This window comes from Microcebus murinus, chromosome 1, assembly GCF_040939455.1.
Source record: "Microcebus murinus isolate Inina chromosome 1, M.murinus_Inina_mat1.0, whole genome shotgun sequence".
NCBI classification, from domain to species: domain Eukaryota; kingdom Metazoa; phylum Chordata; class Mammalia; order Primates; family Cheirogaleidae; genus Microcebus; species Microcebus murinus.
In genome coordinates, this window is record NC_134104.1 from 144334757 (window position 1) to 144351595 (window position 16839).

Here is a 16839-nt window from a genome sequence, read left to right on the forward strand (position 1 = left end):
CATCCTGTGGAATATTACACTGCAGTTAAAAAGAACAAGTTAAATCTATACACACACACACACACACACACACACACACACACACACACACATATATATATGAACATAGAAAAGTATCCATGAAATATACTGAGTGGAAAAATTAAGTTGCAGAATAATATTTATGATATCATTTCATTCTTGCAAAAACCATTTTCCAAGATCATGTGTGTGTGCGCGTGCATATGCATAAAAGGGCTGGAAGGATACATTCGAAGTGTTAATAGGGGTTACATCGGGGTCAGAGGATAGGGGTCGACTTTGGCCATTCAGTCTGAATGAGAGCCAAAGATCACATCCCCCTCTCAGATCTGAAAATGCTGCACTTACTTTCCCAGCCTTCCTTGCAGCGCAGGCACATGATAAAGCCTCTATCAAGTCACCTGGAGTGGGAGGGGACAGGGCATTTACTCCTCCGGCAGAGGGGGCTGCAAGGTCAAATTCCTGACACAGAAGCGGAGCTGTTTCCTGCTGCAGCAGGCAGTGGCTATGGACTGTAGTGCGTCGTGGTGGCAGGGACAGTTTCTAACACACCAGCACCGTGGCGAGCTTTGGGGCCTTGTTCCTGGAAGCCTGGCCTGGAGCTTTCTTCCCCCATTCTGTGAGCCACCCAGTATCCTTCTTGTAAATTCTTCTAGAGTTTCGAACTCTTCATGTCATCACTCAGGGCCAGCTGAGTTAGAGGGACCTCTGGTTATTTTATAAGTGTTTTTCGATACACAAATACATGTATAAGTTTTGTAACCAAAAAAATATCTAAAAGATTGTAGATGATCTCACCCTAAAGGAGCATGCTGCGTCTTAGAGGGGTGTGCTTCTACCTTGTTTTGAACCAGGGTTTTCATAGAAGAGGCAAAGTACAGCAAACGGGGCTTGGCGTGCCATGAGAGGGTCACTCAGAAGTGTTCTTTTCTTTTTCTTAATAAATAAACAACTTCCTGACCTGCAAGTGAGTCGCAGGCAAGGAGTCCCCCCTGGGAAAGATGGGTCCCGTGCAGGCTGTACCTCCCACTGTCCTTGTGCATCTATCTGCTGCATCTTCCTCCTGGTTCTTGGGCAGATTGAGCTTGTCTGCTGAGAGCCGGGTACCCTGCAGAGGCTGAGGTTTCCACGTCACGCAGAGCTGGGATATCTGGCCCTGGAAGAACCTGGGGGGCAGCTCCTAACTGCTGCTTGAATTAATATGCTTCCTTCACACTTGGACTTGGGCAAGCTGGGCTAATTAATAAATGAACTTGGGAATGACAAACCTTCATGCCCAAAGTTCAAAATGTCATGTTGGTGGAAGATGGCAAAGTTCTGCTGAAAGAGATGTCAGTAGTAAAAGGACTTGGTACTAGGAAGTGTAGAATCACAATAGCCCTGTCCACAATTGCTGGAGGTCCTTGTTGATTTGTCTCTTTGCCTTTTCAATGACTTTTTGATATTTGAATTCCACAGGTCCCTGTCTTAGTTTGCATTCCCCAGAAGCAGCACCTGAGGCAAGGATTCAAGTGCAAGTGGTTTAATTGAAAACTGATCGTTCGAGGGTCACCATTCAGGGAACGAGGAAGGACTTTGATGGAGTGTGTTGTTGAGCAAGTTTCCACTGTGGGCAACCAGAGCTCAATCCCACTGACAGACCCTGCAAGTCAGTGTGGAATATGCAGCTCAGAGCTTCCTGCTGGTGGGGAAGGCAGTGAAGGGGTTTATTCATCGGTTGAGGGCTGCCCCAGGAAGGTATTCATTCTCTAGCATTTCTGGCCTGCCATGTGCTTTGGCCAATCGGGAGGCCTTTGGGCAGAGAGTCACAGGTGCTGGCTGTTGGAAGTCAGGCCACATGCACAGAAATGTCACATGCTGAGGCCATCTGCATGGGGCATCAATAGCTCCTGCTACACGTTCCTTTCCTTGTTTGCGCGATTCACGAAATTTGCCGACCTTCCAATCAGAGACTACAAAGTAAGCAAAGAGTTTCATTTGCTCTTAGGTGATCACAGATGATTAATCTGATTTATATTTCCTTTAAATATCAGTATTTGTAGTAAAAATGTATCAAATTGCTTAATATCAATGTCATACACAGAATAAAATAGCATACATGTTGTTTTTTTAAAAAAATTAACTTCAGAGGCAAAATACATAGTACTTTAAGAGCATCTGAGTTTGTGAGAGGCAGGATTATATTCCCCTTCATATAGTGAGATGGATGGAAGCCGGGGCAGAAAACCCTGAGCCCTTGGGCTTGCCCATAGTAATATACTGAGGGCCTACCATGCACCTGGGGATTGGCTACTTGGTGTTGTCTGTGGTCATTTACTAGCTTTTGTGATGAGCCTCCAATTGGGGCACCTGGCCATTAAGTCCTGGTTATTCAGAAAATCAACTTCTTAGCCACTAAATTCATTGTGCTGCAGTTCTCGTCAGGAAAAATAAATGCTGGTGCATGATTTATTGCAGTTACTTGAGAATATGCATCACTATTTCACATCTTCTGTGTCTTAGTCCATTTGGGCTGTTACAACAAATTGCCACAGACTGCATGGCTTCTAAACAGCAGGTATTTGTTTCTCACAGTTCTGGAGGCTGGGAAGTCCAAGATCAAGGTGCTGTCAGATTCAGCGTCTGGCGAGGGCTCACGCTATGGTTCATAGATGACGCCTTCTTGCTGTCTTTATATGGTGGAAGGGGCAAACGAGCTCCCTCAGGCCTCTTTTATAAGGGCACCAATCCCATTTATGAGTGGGTGGACCTAACGGGGTGGGGGGGGGAATATTGGGCCACCAACGAGACTGTCAAATATCCACTACCAGAAGTTGCTTTAAAGATGAGGAAACAGCTGCAGGGAGGTAGAGAAATTCCCAGTGTTCCATGACTTGTCAGGGGCAGAGCTAGGATCAGAACACAGTGGTGGGATGGCCCAGCTCCTGCTGTGTTCTCTCCTCTTGCTCTGTCACCCCTGGTCTGGGTGATGTCCGCTCTTGCTCACACACTTGTAGAGGGCAGGGCTTTTAGAGAATGGAAGGTTTCGTGGAAGAGGGCTGTTGGAAGAGGGGACAAGCCCAGAGAGCCTGTCTTGGTGGAGGCTGTCTCGGCAGCTAAGAACACTGACTGTCTTCTGTTGAGGGTGGAGCCTCCGCTCACCCTGCCCTCCCTTCATTGGCTTGAGGAGAAGGCTACGTTTAGTGCTGGAGCCTGATGAATTGTGGTCACAACGGAGGGGAAGGGTGGATGCTCATGGGCACAGAGAGAAAAACAAAATCAATAGGGCTGTCTAGGCACTTCCCACAAAATGCTTTCAATTCTAAATTCGTTCCAAGTTCATCTCTTAAGCATATTTGAAATATGGAAAGAACCTCACATTGTCACAATCTAGAAGGCAATTTAGATGAGCTGAGAGCCCAAAGGGAGGACAGCATGAGCCCTGTCTCTCAGGCCCGTGTGGGTCCAATTTTCTTAAGACTTCTGGTGACAGGGGGCTGAATTGGGCAGCAGATTGGACATATAGTGTCAGTTGCTTACATTTAAAATTTCTTTTTGAACACAGTCATGAACCTCATAGTGACGTTTCCATCAACGACAGATGGCATATATGACAGTGGTCCATGGATTATAATGGAGCTGAAAATATTCTATGGCCTAGGGATGTCATAGCCATCATAATATTGTAGTGCAGCACATTACTCATCTGTTCGTGGTAAAGCCACTATAAACAAACCTACTCTGTTGCCAGTTGTATAAAAAGTACAGCACATAAAATTGTATAGTATATAATACTTGATAAACAACTATGTTACTGGTTTATGCATTTACTATACTATAGTTTTTATCATTATTTTATTTTATTATTTTTATTTTTTTTTATTTTAGCGTATTATGGGGGTACAAGTGTTAAGGTTACTTATATTGCCCTTGCCCCCTCCCCCCTCGAGTAAGAGCTTCAAGCATGTCCATCCCCCAAACGTTGCACATCTTACTCGTTGTGGTTGTATACACCCATCCCCTCCTCCCCCCTCCCACCTCCCGACACCCGATAAATGTTACTCCTATATGTCCACTTAGGTGTTGATCCGTTAATACCAATTTGCTGGTGAGTACATGTGGTGCTGGTTTTTCCATTCTTGAGATACTTCACTTAGTAGAATGGGTTCCAGCTGTATCCAGGAATATACAGGAGGTGCTATATCACCGTTGTTTCTTAAAGCTGAGTAGTACTCCATGGCATACATACACCACATTTTATTAATCCACTCATGAATTGATGGGCACTTGGGTTGTTTCCACAGCTTTGCAATTGTGAATTGTGCTACTATAAACATTCAAGTGCAGGTGTCCTTTTCATAAAGTGATCATTATTTTAGAGTATGCCCCCTCTACTTGTAAAAAAAAAAAAAATAGTTAACTGTAAATCAGTCTCAGGCACGTCCTTCAGGAGGTATTCCAGAGGAAGGCATTGTAACCATAGGAAATGACAGCTCCATGCATGTTATAGCCCCTAAAGATCTATTCTTTCCACCTTGCCTCTGGAGCCAGAACCTCTACCTGAGGCACGGTAGAGGATGCCACAATGCCTGCGTGCACCCTACCCCACTCATGTCCCAGGCATGTGACCGAGGGCTTAGTGCCCTGCTCCTGCTGCCTTTGCAACCGCTGGCAGAGACCCTTCCCCAGTCCCAGTGGGCTTTGGGGTGTGAGGAAGGAGGACCTACCTTCTACTTCCCATTGCACCTCAGCTACTGTGGCTGGCTCCTAGTGTCGCCGACACAGACGCATGTACCCAGCCCTATCCCAGGGGGTAAGCCTGCCTCCGGGAAGGATGGCTGCAACACGGGCTGGCTCTCTTGGCCCCTGGTCTCGGAATCACTCTTACCTCCTCAACCCCGGCTCTGTGCATCAGCTGGTTCACCTGCTTTCATGTCAGGGATCTTGGGGCCCTCCCTGTCACTGAATTTAATTCAGGGACACCCTAGTCTCATTATATATTAATATTATTTATCTCCTCTTCATGGTTTTGAATAAAATGGCTACAGCAGAGTTTATATATAACATGTATTATCTTGCAGCTTCAAGCGCAAGAGGTCCTAGGCTTAAACTTGAAAAATTTCTAGGGAAAGGCATGAGAAGGCTCGTCTTATGTGGGTGTCAAAGAGCAGAAAGGGCCCAAGACTTTCACTCTGAAAACTAGGATTAGAATCCTTGTTCAACAGCTTACCCTTCCCTGAAGACATATGGCATCTACTCAGAGTTTGGAGTACACTAGGCCTACCTAAAACAAGGCACAGAATAAGCTAGAACTGCCCTTCCATTTCTCTAGAAACTTCATCTCTGCCCCCCTTCCACACCCCCAGCTCTCCATTCCAGGTTTTTAGACTCACTCTACTATGATGCAGCCAACTTCTGATACGTTCAATTCCAGGTACTTACCGTGTTTCCTCGAAAATAAGACAGGGTCTTACATTTATTTTTCCTCACGAAGACACCCCAGGGCTTATTTTCAGGGTACGTGTTATTTTTTTTAAGTAAGGTACAACAAGCTACATTTATTCAAATATAGTTAAGTCGTCTTCTTCTGGAACATCATCATAACTCTCCAAACCCCAAATTCCATCCTGAATTTCTTGCAACTCTATTTGCTTTAGAACCATTGGCTCCAATCTCTCATGTGGAACAACAGAGCTCTCATGGGGCAGATGAGAAGGGCTGCTCGTCTTCTTTACCGCTCTGCGACGAAATGCATGGGTTGTGCACACACGCTGCGTAGCCACGCCCATCACTAGGTCTTATTTTCAGGTAGGGCTTCTATTGTGCAAATGCTTAGAAATCCTGTTAGGGCTTATTTTTTTGTTTTGTTTTGTTTTGTTTTGTTTTTTGAGACAGAGTCTCGCTTTGTTGCCTAGGCTAGAGTGAGTGCTGTGGAGTCAGCCTAGCTCACAGCAACCTCAAACTCCTGGGCTCAAGCAATCCTTCTGCCTCAGCCTCCCAAGTAGCTGTGACTACAGGCATGTGCCACCATGCCCAGCTAATTTTTTCTATATATATTAGTTGGCCAATTAATTTCTTTCTATTTATAGTAGAGACGGGGTCTCGCTCTTGCTCAGGCTGGTTTCAAACTCCTGACCTCGAGCAATCCGCCCGCCTCAGCCTCCCAGAGTGCTAGGATTACAGGCGTGAGCCACCTCGCCCGGCCTGTTAGGGCTTATTTTATGGGTAGGCCTTATTTTTGGTGAAACACAGTATTTTTTGTGACTGTTCCATTGCTTCTGAATGATACTGAAGTGACTCTCTCTTACCTGCATGTGTGTGTGTATATGCACCCACACGACGGCAATACCTTAAAATCCCACAACATTTAAATCGTGAAAACAGTGGGTGGGACCTTGAGGAAATTAACAAAGATGATGTTTCTGGAGTCTCCATCCGATGGCTCGCATCTGAGAAGCTGATGAGACGTGGACTTGACAGTTTACTGAAACTATTGCAGAGAGAGCCCTGAGAAAGGAGCTGAATGGCTCGGGCCACCGGTGTGAGACTGAGGTCATGGTGGTTTGAGTCGTGACTCACCTCTCCAGCCCTCCACAAGAGGCACCTGAAATACTGGGGAGCTTGTAGTCTTAAACTTTTAAGCCAGGGAAGACTCTAAAGTGGCCCACTTAAAAATGAAGCCACCTAAACAATAGTGTTTTGAGTTTTTTTTTTCTTTTACAAGAGTGGAATAAATAGCACAATCACAATGGCATTCAGTTGCTAACATTTATCAATTGCTTTCCATGTGATGGACACTCTGCAATATGGAGAGAGGCTTATCACATTTCGGCCTCACAACAACCCTCTGGGTGTAATCCCCTGTTAACAAATGGGGAAACTGAGGATTAGAGAGATTAAATAACTTCTCAAGGTCACATATCTGATTCTATGGACTGAATGTGTGTGTCCTCCCAACACCCATGTGGCTATACTTGGAGTAAGATCTATTAAGATTGCAAGGGTGGGGCCCTGGTCTGATAGGATTAGTGTCTTTATAGGAGACACCAGAGTGTGCTCTCTCTCTGTCTCTCTCTCTGCAAGCACAAAGAAGAGGTCCTGTGGGTACACAGTGAGAAGGTGGCCATCTGCAACCCAAAGGGAGAGTCCTAACCAGACACCACTCCTGACAGCACCTTGATCTTGGACTTCCAGCCCCCAGAACTGTGAGAAAATAAATTTCTGTTGTTTAAGCTACCCAGTCCGTGGTATTTTGTTCTAGCAGCCAGAGTTGCCTAATACACCTGACAAGCTGCTATACTGGGATTATGAGCTCCAGAGCCCTCACTCTTAACCCATTGCCCTAAAATGCCTCCGAGAAATATCATTTTTATGTTTTGACTAGCAGTAGGCTACTTTTAATATTTAGATTGAGGTGAGAGATGTTTTTAAAATTTGGCATTATGGTATACAGATCTATTCTAACATTGATAGTTTTTACTTAAGCAGTTTCACTAAATTTAGATCTCTTGAATAAAAAACAAAACCTTGTTTGAGCATGGAAAAAGGTTGGAAATATTGCACCCAATAATAACAGCTGGACTTTTTGGCTTATGAAATACTTCAGTGGGAAAGTATTTACTTAAATCTCTGCCTGCTATTATAGTTGAAGGTTTGGCGATAGTATTTGCCCTTCCCTTGAACTTTCTGGATTTCAGAACCATGTAAAACTATAGTTTGTCTGATGTACAAAAAATAAGGTCAGGCAACTGTTGAAGAATTGAAATCAAGAAGTACGTTCAGCTAAGTGCCAATCGCGTAGAGAATGATTATCTGGTGTGAATGATCATTCTACACCCTTTTCATTTTTTTCTCCCTCCTTTGAAAATACTGTGAGGAGCCATCTGGCTATTGACTGTTTTCTTACTTCTCTATATTAGCTGGTCTCCCCTTACCTCTGCTGGCAAAGTCCCTTCGAAGAGGTCAAGGCAGTAAAACAGGCCTTGTCAAGAGATGAGAACGTGGCCGTCCTTGGCTCCACTTTCTTTCCCTGTTGGGCAAAGGTCAAGTTTCCTTCTCATTTGGAGGCAAGATAGCTTTGCATGCACTGCTCCTGATATGATTTCCCTATTTCCAACTTTGACTAGTGACTTCAGCTTTCTGGGCGTAGCATCTTCTACATCCACTGCTGGCTCTCTGTGGACAATTCAAACAGGACTAACGGTTAGGTAGGTAGACAGGCAAGAACCCCTTAAATCTTAACTATAACCATCATTGACATTTGGAGTGAAATTCCAAATCTCTTCTTATGCATGTATAAATGTAGATGCATGAACATTTACATATAGCCAGATCATACTGGGTATGTTGTTAAGGAACCTGAGTTCTTACCCTTTTATAGGCTGCAGGTATCTTTCCTTGTCAGTGTATAAAGCTGCATGTCATCATTTTGTAACAGGCTCATGTAAGGTGCTGATTCAACCAAATAGTTGGAGATATATATTTTGTAGCGTTAGGAGCCCTGTTAAGTTTTTTAGGGTTAATTCCAAAGAAAACCTGACTGTTGGCATTAGATGCCATGTGCCCCAAGAACAAGAGAGGATGAACTGACTTTGTGGGCCTTACTTTTGGAGGCACTGGAACTACAAAGAGGGCACTTTTGGGAGAGAGTGCAGTATTCATGAAGATAGTCTATCTTCTTTTTTTTTTACTGCCCATGGGGAAGGACAGACGGAGAGATACTCTTTGGATTTTTCTCCCTTGAGCCTATGGAAGAGGCCCTCAATATAATTGGCCATAAAGTTTCTAGGTGGCTATAAAAAGGGAAAGCTGATATATTTATTGTTCTTTGGTTGTGCCCAGCTATCAGCTTGCTGATGACCTTTACTGATGTTACCAGAGCCCAGGGTGGTGGTAGGGAAGGACTAGGGGTGAATTGGAATAGGGGTACCGCAGCCTCTCTACTTGCACCTATGAAACCTGGAACTGAACCTTGCACCCACTCTGGGAGAGTGTGGACCTGGCTCTGGCAGGTGGTCGACAGTTGCCTATCAACATTGGGTGGAGAGACAGTGTTTATGACCCTGGCTTAAAACTGCTCCCCATCTCTTATGACCCAACCACCTATCTTCATGTCTAGAATAATGGGCACTCTTTCCTCGTGGAATTTGAAGATTCTGCAGATAAATCAGCGATCCAGGGAGGACCCCTGGAACACAACTACCAATTGAAGCAGTTCCGTTTTCACTGGGGGGGGGGTATGGATGCAGCACTGGAAGAAAATGATTTGGCTGTGATAGGAGTATTTTTAAAGGTAGGCAAACATCATAAAGAGCTACAGAAATTGGTGGATGCTCTGCCATCAATTAAGCACAAGGATGCCCTTGTGGAATTTGGGCCATTTGACCATTCCTGCCTGATGCCCACCTGCCAGATTATTGGACCTACTCAGGCTCTCTAACTACCTCAACCCTCTCCGAGTCCATCACCTAGATCATTAAGAAGAAGCCAATAGAGGTTGATCATGATCAGCTTGAGCAATTTCGGACCCTGCTTTTCACTTCTAGGGGGAGAAAGAGAAAAGAATGGTGGACAACTTCCACCCCCTTCAGCCCCTGATGAATCACACCATCTGCTCATCCTTCCGCCACGATTGTGTGCTGAATATGCAAGCAAAACCCAAGCCTGCAACCAGCCAAGCAACCCCCTGAAACATTCATATCTAGGCAGTACCGTGTTTCCCTGAAAATAAGACCTACCCATAAAATAAGCCCTAGCAGGATTTCTAAGCATTTGCGCAATATAAGCCTACCCTGAAAATAAGACCTAGTAATGGGCGTGGCTATGCAGCGTATCTGCACAACCCATGCATTTCGTCACAGAGCGGTAAAGAAGACAAGCAGCCCTTCTCATCTGCCCCATGAGAGCTCTATTGCTTGACATGAGAGATTGGGGCCAATGGTTCTAAAGCAAATAGAGTTGCAAGAAATTCAGGATGGAATTCGGGGTTTGGAGAGTTAGGATGTTGTTCCAGAAGAAGACGACCTAACTATACTTGAATAAATGTAGATTGTTATACCGTACTTACGAAAAATAACACATCCCCTGAAAATAAGCCCTAGGGTGTCTTCTTGAGGAAAAATAAATGTAAGACCCTGTCTTATTTTGGGGGAAACACGGTATTTTGCTTTAATACTTATTAGCTTTTAAAAATTTGTTAGCTAGACTATTCTAAATGCCTGCATTCAGTAATATTTATACATGTGCATTTCTTGGCATGGGAGTGCTTAATCAGTCTTTGCAGAGAGCTATTTGGTAAACAAATTCTTACTTTGATTGATAATGATGTTTATCACTGAAGTACTAACAAGAGACACAAGTTTCTCTTACAGCAACTTGTTGATAATTGTAATGTCTTTTCATGTCTGACATTTTTGAGCTATCTTTTTATGTTTATATCAATTGGCAGTTTTATAGAGTTTATAAGCAGAGATTGTAAACAAAATGTTTAGCAAGTGGTAAGGCACAAACACTGACAATCCAGATAAGAAAAAAAAGATTTTTACTATATCTGGAAATCCTTTTGCATTTCTGAAGATCAAATATTTTACTTAATGGCTTGAGCATATAGAAAGTAAATGGAGAACATTTTAAGGAAAATGTTTAAAGGACCTATAACTTAGAATTCATTCATGTTCTTTAAGAAATATTTTTCAAAGGACTAGTAATCTAAGAGTCTATAGCACTATTTTGCATTATTTGTATAACTTTGTATATAATAAAATGATAACATTTTCTACAAAAAAAAAAAAGAAAACTGCTTTTTAATGAATGAGTTTGAGGTTTTAAAATAACAAGACAAAGTCTTACCAACAAAATAATGCTGTTGAGAAACTGATGGAAAAGCTATGGAATTGTACTGGGATATGATTCAGAGAGACTGCTTCTGAGTAGACTATGTGGTAGCAATTACTAGGAAAATAAAGCCATTTCATCTGTACACACATCCTGAGATCAGGCCAGCAGACCCTCACTTTTTGGATGGCTGCTGTTGGAGACTAAGACCCTCCACATTCCAACGACTTGTCCTGACTTGTCCTACGCATGGAAAATATAAGACGAAAATAGCACCCAGCCCCCCAGCTATAGTTCAGAGAAGAATGCATTCCATGACGTGCTTGCTCCAGGGCATGCTACCTGCAATTGTTCCCAACCCCCTGCCAGGTTGAGGTTGAGTGATCAATCACAAACAGCTTCCGATGCCAATAAGACACTGATTGGGGCTGATTGGCCCACACCCAAGCCTCATCATCCCCCCACTCTATTTTTCTGTTTCTACTTCCTTGTTTCTGTATATAAAACCTACTAAAAATCCAAGTCAAGTAGACCTTGACAACCCTTTGCTTGGTCTCGTTCCTTTCTCTCGCCCATCTCTTTCAGGCAAGGTCCCCCTTGACCCCCGAGAGTAACAGAAGGTCCCGAGGGCCGGGACAAGTGGTGCCCAATGTGGGGCCCGAGGTACGGACCTTTGTCGGGTGACGCCACGGAGTGCTCTTTGGCTGAAGGAAACCCTACAGAGACCCTCGTTCTGCCACTCACAGAGTCGACGGTCTGGTAAGTTTTTACATTGTCACCCCATCGAGATGGGCCATTCATTGTCTAAAGAGGCCGTTTTTATTAAGGATCTCAAGGCCTCACTCAGAGAGAGAGGAATTAGAGTTAAGAAAAAAGACTTAGTAAAGTTTTTTGTGTTCATTGATTGTGCTTGTCCTTGGTTTATTATTGGTGAACCTGAGATTCACCCACACAAATGGCAAAAAGTAGGTAGAGATTTAAACGATTTACTTCTGAATCAAGGCCCAGATGCCATCCCTGGATCTGTTTTTTCGTACTGGGGACTAATCAGAGATATTGTTGAAGGGGCAGATTCAGACCCCAATAAAAAGCAGCTGCTCTCAGTAGCAGAATTCTGCCTCCGACCCGGTCCGCTTCGAGAACGTCTTTAAAGACGGCTGAAGGGCCAGCTTCTCCTAATAATTTCAAGAGACCAACATGTCCTTCCCCTTGCCCCTCAGTTTGTATTAATATGCCCCCTCAGGACCCCTCAGCTGAGCTCCAGACATCTAGAGACGAGCCCCTGATTAGTAGGCCAGACACCAAGACCCTCTATCCTCCCTTGCCCGAGGGTACTGCCCCTCATGCATTCAATTACCCGGTATTCAAAAAACAACCCCCCTCCCCCCGAGAGTCCCTCGACACGGCAGAGAAAGCAACCCTTGAGGAGGAAGCAGCCCGATATCACAATCCCGAATGGCCGCCTCTTGCCTCGGCACCCCATAGACCTCCTCCTTACGCACCTCAGCTTTGCACGCCTTCATTAATGCCTCCCCTTACAATGCCCTTGCTTTTGCGCGCCAAAGAAGACTTAAGTCAAAGGGTTACGCAATTAAAGGATGTCTTACAACTTCAAAAAGAGTTTGCCCAGCTTTCCAAAGACTTGTCCTCCCTCCAAGATACGCTTAAAGATTCGGTCTTCATTAGTCACCCACGTCATGAGACCGCCCAGTCACACGCCACCTTAAATAAAAAATCCTTAAAGTCCCCCCATAAGGCCCTAGCATTCCCGGTAGTTACCCAGTCTAATAGGCGAGAAGACCTTGCCGCCCCTTCTTCGAGCCAGTCCCCGCCCCAAGATTCAGATAATGAGGATACAGAAGAGAGAGAAAGGGAAAGTGAAAGTGATGACCCCCCAGAGGAGGCAGTCCCGGGGCCCACTGCAGAGCCCACTGAGTTCCGCAGACTAAAGCTTAAGACTTTAAAAGAATTAAATTCTGCTGTTAGGACGTATGGGCCCAATGCACCCTTTACCTACTCCCTCCTGGAGGCAGCCTCGGGAGGCGGCTACCTGCTCCCGGGAGAATGGGTCAAGCTGGTTCAGGCAGTCCTTTCACGCGGACAGTTCCTCTCGTGGAAAGCCGATTTTCTTGACCGCTGTCAAACTACGGCTGCTAATAATTTAAAAAACCCCAATTCTGCATCTTGGACCCTTGAAAAACTTAGCGGACAAGGAAAGTTTGCCACTGAACAGCGCCAAAGGGGACTCCCGATCGGGCTTTTGTCTCAGACCGCTGCAGCCGCCTTCAGCGCCTGGCGAGCACTTCCCTCTACGGGATCTGTTCTCACTCCCCTGACAAAAATCACCCAGGGAGCTCAAAAGGGTTTTAGTGAATTTGTGGGCAGGCTTTTAGAGTCTGCTGAACGAACCCTCGGGCACAAGGATGAGAATAATAGGCTTATTAAACAATTGGCCTATGAAAATGCTAACAGCGCTTGCAGAGCCATCCTCAGGGGCAAACTTAAAAATAAAGACCTTAATGACATGATTAGGATGTGTAATGATGCTGACCCCTTCGCCCATAAGGTGTCGCAGGCTGTGCAGCTTGCGGTCGGGGCCGCCATTCAAGGCACTGCGGCACAGAAAGGCTGTTTTAAGTGTGGTCAGCCAGGGCACTTTGCGAGGCAATGCCCCTTAGCCACCTCCTCTGCTGCCCCTAACCTCAGTGGACCACCAGGCAGGCCAACTCGGCCCCCCTCCCTCTGTCCTCGCTGCAAGAGGGGATACCATTGGGCTAATGAGTGCCGCTCTAAGACCGATGCCCTCGGAAATCCCTTACCCCCCCTTTCGGGAAACGGCCTGAGGGGCCAGCCCCGGGCCCCTCGTCCTATTCAATTTCAGTCGGCCTCGGGGAACAGCCGACAAGAGGATCCCCAGCCCCTAGACTCCTCCGAGCAACCACAGGGAGTGCAGGAGTGGACTTGTGTGCCTCCTCCGACACAATATTGAGACCTGAGGATGGTGTTCAAATTTTGCCTACTGGCTCCTTTGGACCCCCCCCCCATATGTTCTTTTTTATTTTGGGCCGAGCCTCCTCTACTCTTGAGGGGCTCATAGTCCACTCCTCCATAGTAGATAGTGACTTTACCGGGGAGATTAACATCTTAGCCAGCGTGCTTACTGGCCCTGTGTGTGTCTCTAAGGGACAGTGCTTAGCTCAGGCGTTGCCCTTGCCCCTTAATACATCTTTCCCAGCCATCGCCCCTAACCGAGGTGCTTCCTGCCCTGGCTCTTCTGATCTTTATTGGGTCCAAGCTATCACCAAAGAACGGCCCACCCTGCAACTAAAATTAGATGGTAAACTTTTTGAGGGCCTTCTTGATTCTGGCGCCGATTCCACGGTTATTACCCAGGACACCTGGCCCAATTCATGGCCACTGCAGCCTTCCCTTACGCACTTGCAAGGTATAGGACAGTCTAAAAATACTCTCCAGAGCTCAAAAATTTTAACATGGGAAGACCCTGAGGGAAACAGAGGTACCACTCAACCCTTCGTAGTCCCGAGCCTACCTGTTAACTTATGGGGGCGTGATATCCTTGCACAAATGAATGTCATTATGTGCAGCCCCAATGAGGTTATAACCAGCCAAATGCTTAAACAGGGATTCCTCCCAGGACAGGGTTTAGGCAAAGAGGGTCAGGGACTAAGAGCACCCTTAACCACCCTCCCTAAGTCAGACAGATCAGGACTAGGGTTCAAAGAAAATTTTTTATAAGGGCCATTGATCCCCCTGCACTTCAGGCAGATAAAATCACTTGGAAAAGTGACTCACCTGTCTGGATCGATCAGTGGCCCCTCCCATCTAACAAGCTAGCCGCAGCTACAGCGTTGGTGCAGGAACAATTAGCTGCCGGACACATAGAGCCCTCTACTTCACCATGGAACACCCCCATTTTTGTCATTCAAAAAAGGACTGGCAAGTGGCGGCTGCTACAAGACTTACGGGCTGTTAATCAAACAATGGTTCCCATGGGGGCACTCCAGCCTGGTTTGCCTTCGCCCGTAGCTATCCCCAGAGGCTACTATAAGATAGTCATTGATCTGAAAGACTGCTTTTTCTCCATACCATTGCACCCAGATGACTGTAAGCGCTTCGCCTTCAGTCTTCCGGTAGTAAACTGTATAGGACCCTCTCCGCGCTTCCAATGGCGAGTATTGCCTCAAGGCATGGCCAACAGCCCTACCCTGTGCCAAAAATATGTAGCTCAGACAATTGATTCTTTTAGAACTCAACATCCTCAAATATATATAATTCATTATATGGATGACATTCTTTTTGCTGGAGCCCACGAGGCAGCTTTGCTTCAAGTTACCATGCAGGTTGTCTCGTCCTTACTGGCTCGAGGCCTCCACTTGTCCCCTGAAAAAATTCAGGTCTGTCCCCCTCCTCTGCAGAACTAATTCTCACCTTAGTCAACGCCTCTGTCAGGACCATCCGAGAGGCCAATAATTCAGAATATCAGGAGTGTTGGGTATGCTACTCCCCCCGGCCTCCCTTCTATGAAGGCGTCGCTACATTTGGTGAGCCATTATTTACTAATGACACCAGCAGACTCAGATGGGGTCTTGAGACCCATGGTGGCCTGACACTCAGCCAGGTCACAGGCCTAGGCCTTTGCCTTCTTGGCCCAAGAATGCTCCCTCCTGCACCCTTAGAGAAAATATGTAATCAGTCAATTACTGTCAACTCCACTTTTCAGTATATTCAGGCATCTAACACCTCTTATTTTGCTTGTTCTTCTGGCCTTACCCCGTATGTAGTCACTGCAACGTTTCTTGAGCATAGAGAATATTGTGTGTTAGTCATGCTTTTCCCCAGACTCACTGTACATCCTGCTGATGAATTGCTTAAATTTTGGGAGCGTGCCACCACAATGCCCCGAGAAAAGAGAGAGCCCATCACGGCCATAACACTCGCAGTTGTTCTAGGCCTTGGTGCCACAGGGGCTGGAACAGGCATAGCCTCTCTAGTCACCTCCAACCAGCAGTACCTGCAGCTCTCTGCTGCCATCGATAATAATCTCCGAGAGCTACAGCAGGGCCTAAAATATCTCAAAGAATCCCTCGCTTCGCTTTCTGAGATAGTGTTGCAAAATAGAAGAGGCCTAGACTTAGTGTTCCTCCAAGAGGGAGGCTTGTGCGCAGCACTCAAAGAAGAAGGTTGCTTTTACGCAGACAAAACAGGTCTGGTAAAATATAGCATTGAGAGAGTTAGACAGAGCCTAGAAGATAGAAAAAAACGGAGAGAACAAAGTGAGGCATGGTATCAAAATTGGTTTTCCACATCCCCCTGGCTATCCACATTGCTTCCCAGTGTCTTAGGGCCATTTGTAGGTTTTCTGTTGCTTCTCACCTTTGGGCCTTGGGCATTCAAAAAACTAACCAACTTTGTCAAGTTGCAGGTAGACGCAGCCACACAAAAATCGGTCTCCGTGTTTTACCAACGGCTAGAACAAAGAGGCTCCAGAGAAGACCTCCATACAGAGTCTCCCCATTCAGCCACAGAGGGTCTAAATTTTTCTAACCTTGCCTCAGACATGGAACGCAGTTGGTTCCAAAGGCTGTGGAGACGCCTATGACGGGATTATCGCGATGCCACGTACCAGGTGCACACCCCGCCAGCAGTGAGGTAACTCCATGACGGGAATATTGTAGGTCCATGCCCGGGGGCACACTTCATAATCAGAAGTGCCGGAGCTGGATGCCACCTACATAGCCTAAGACAGAGGCCTCACCGTCATTTCGATCGCCCGATCTTATATTTGGGGTGCTGGTCGCGGAAGCCCATCGCGTAGCCTAAGACAGGCTCTCCACCAACCTGTGTAAATCTCCCTCATATTAATAAAGATAGGGGGAGATGTTGGAGACTAAGACCCTCCACATTCCAATGACTTGTCCTGACTTGTCCTACGCAGGGAAAATAGCCTAAGACGAAAATAGCACCCAGCCCCCCAGCTATAGTTCG

The 16839-nt window shown here is 45.9% G+C and overlaps 1 pseudogene; it reads left to right on the forward strand.

Moving 5' to 3' along the window:
* The first annotated feature begins 1022 nt into the window (after positions 1-1022).
* On the forward strand, positions 1023-9689 carry LOC109730982 (carbonic anhydrase 5B, mitochondrial pseudogene; annotated as a pseudogene).
* The last annotated feature ends 7150 nt before the right edge of the window (positions 9690-16839 follow it).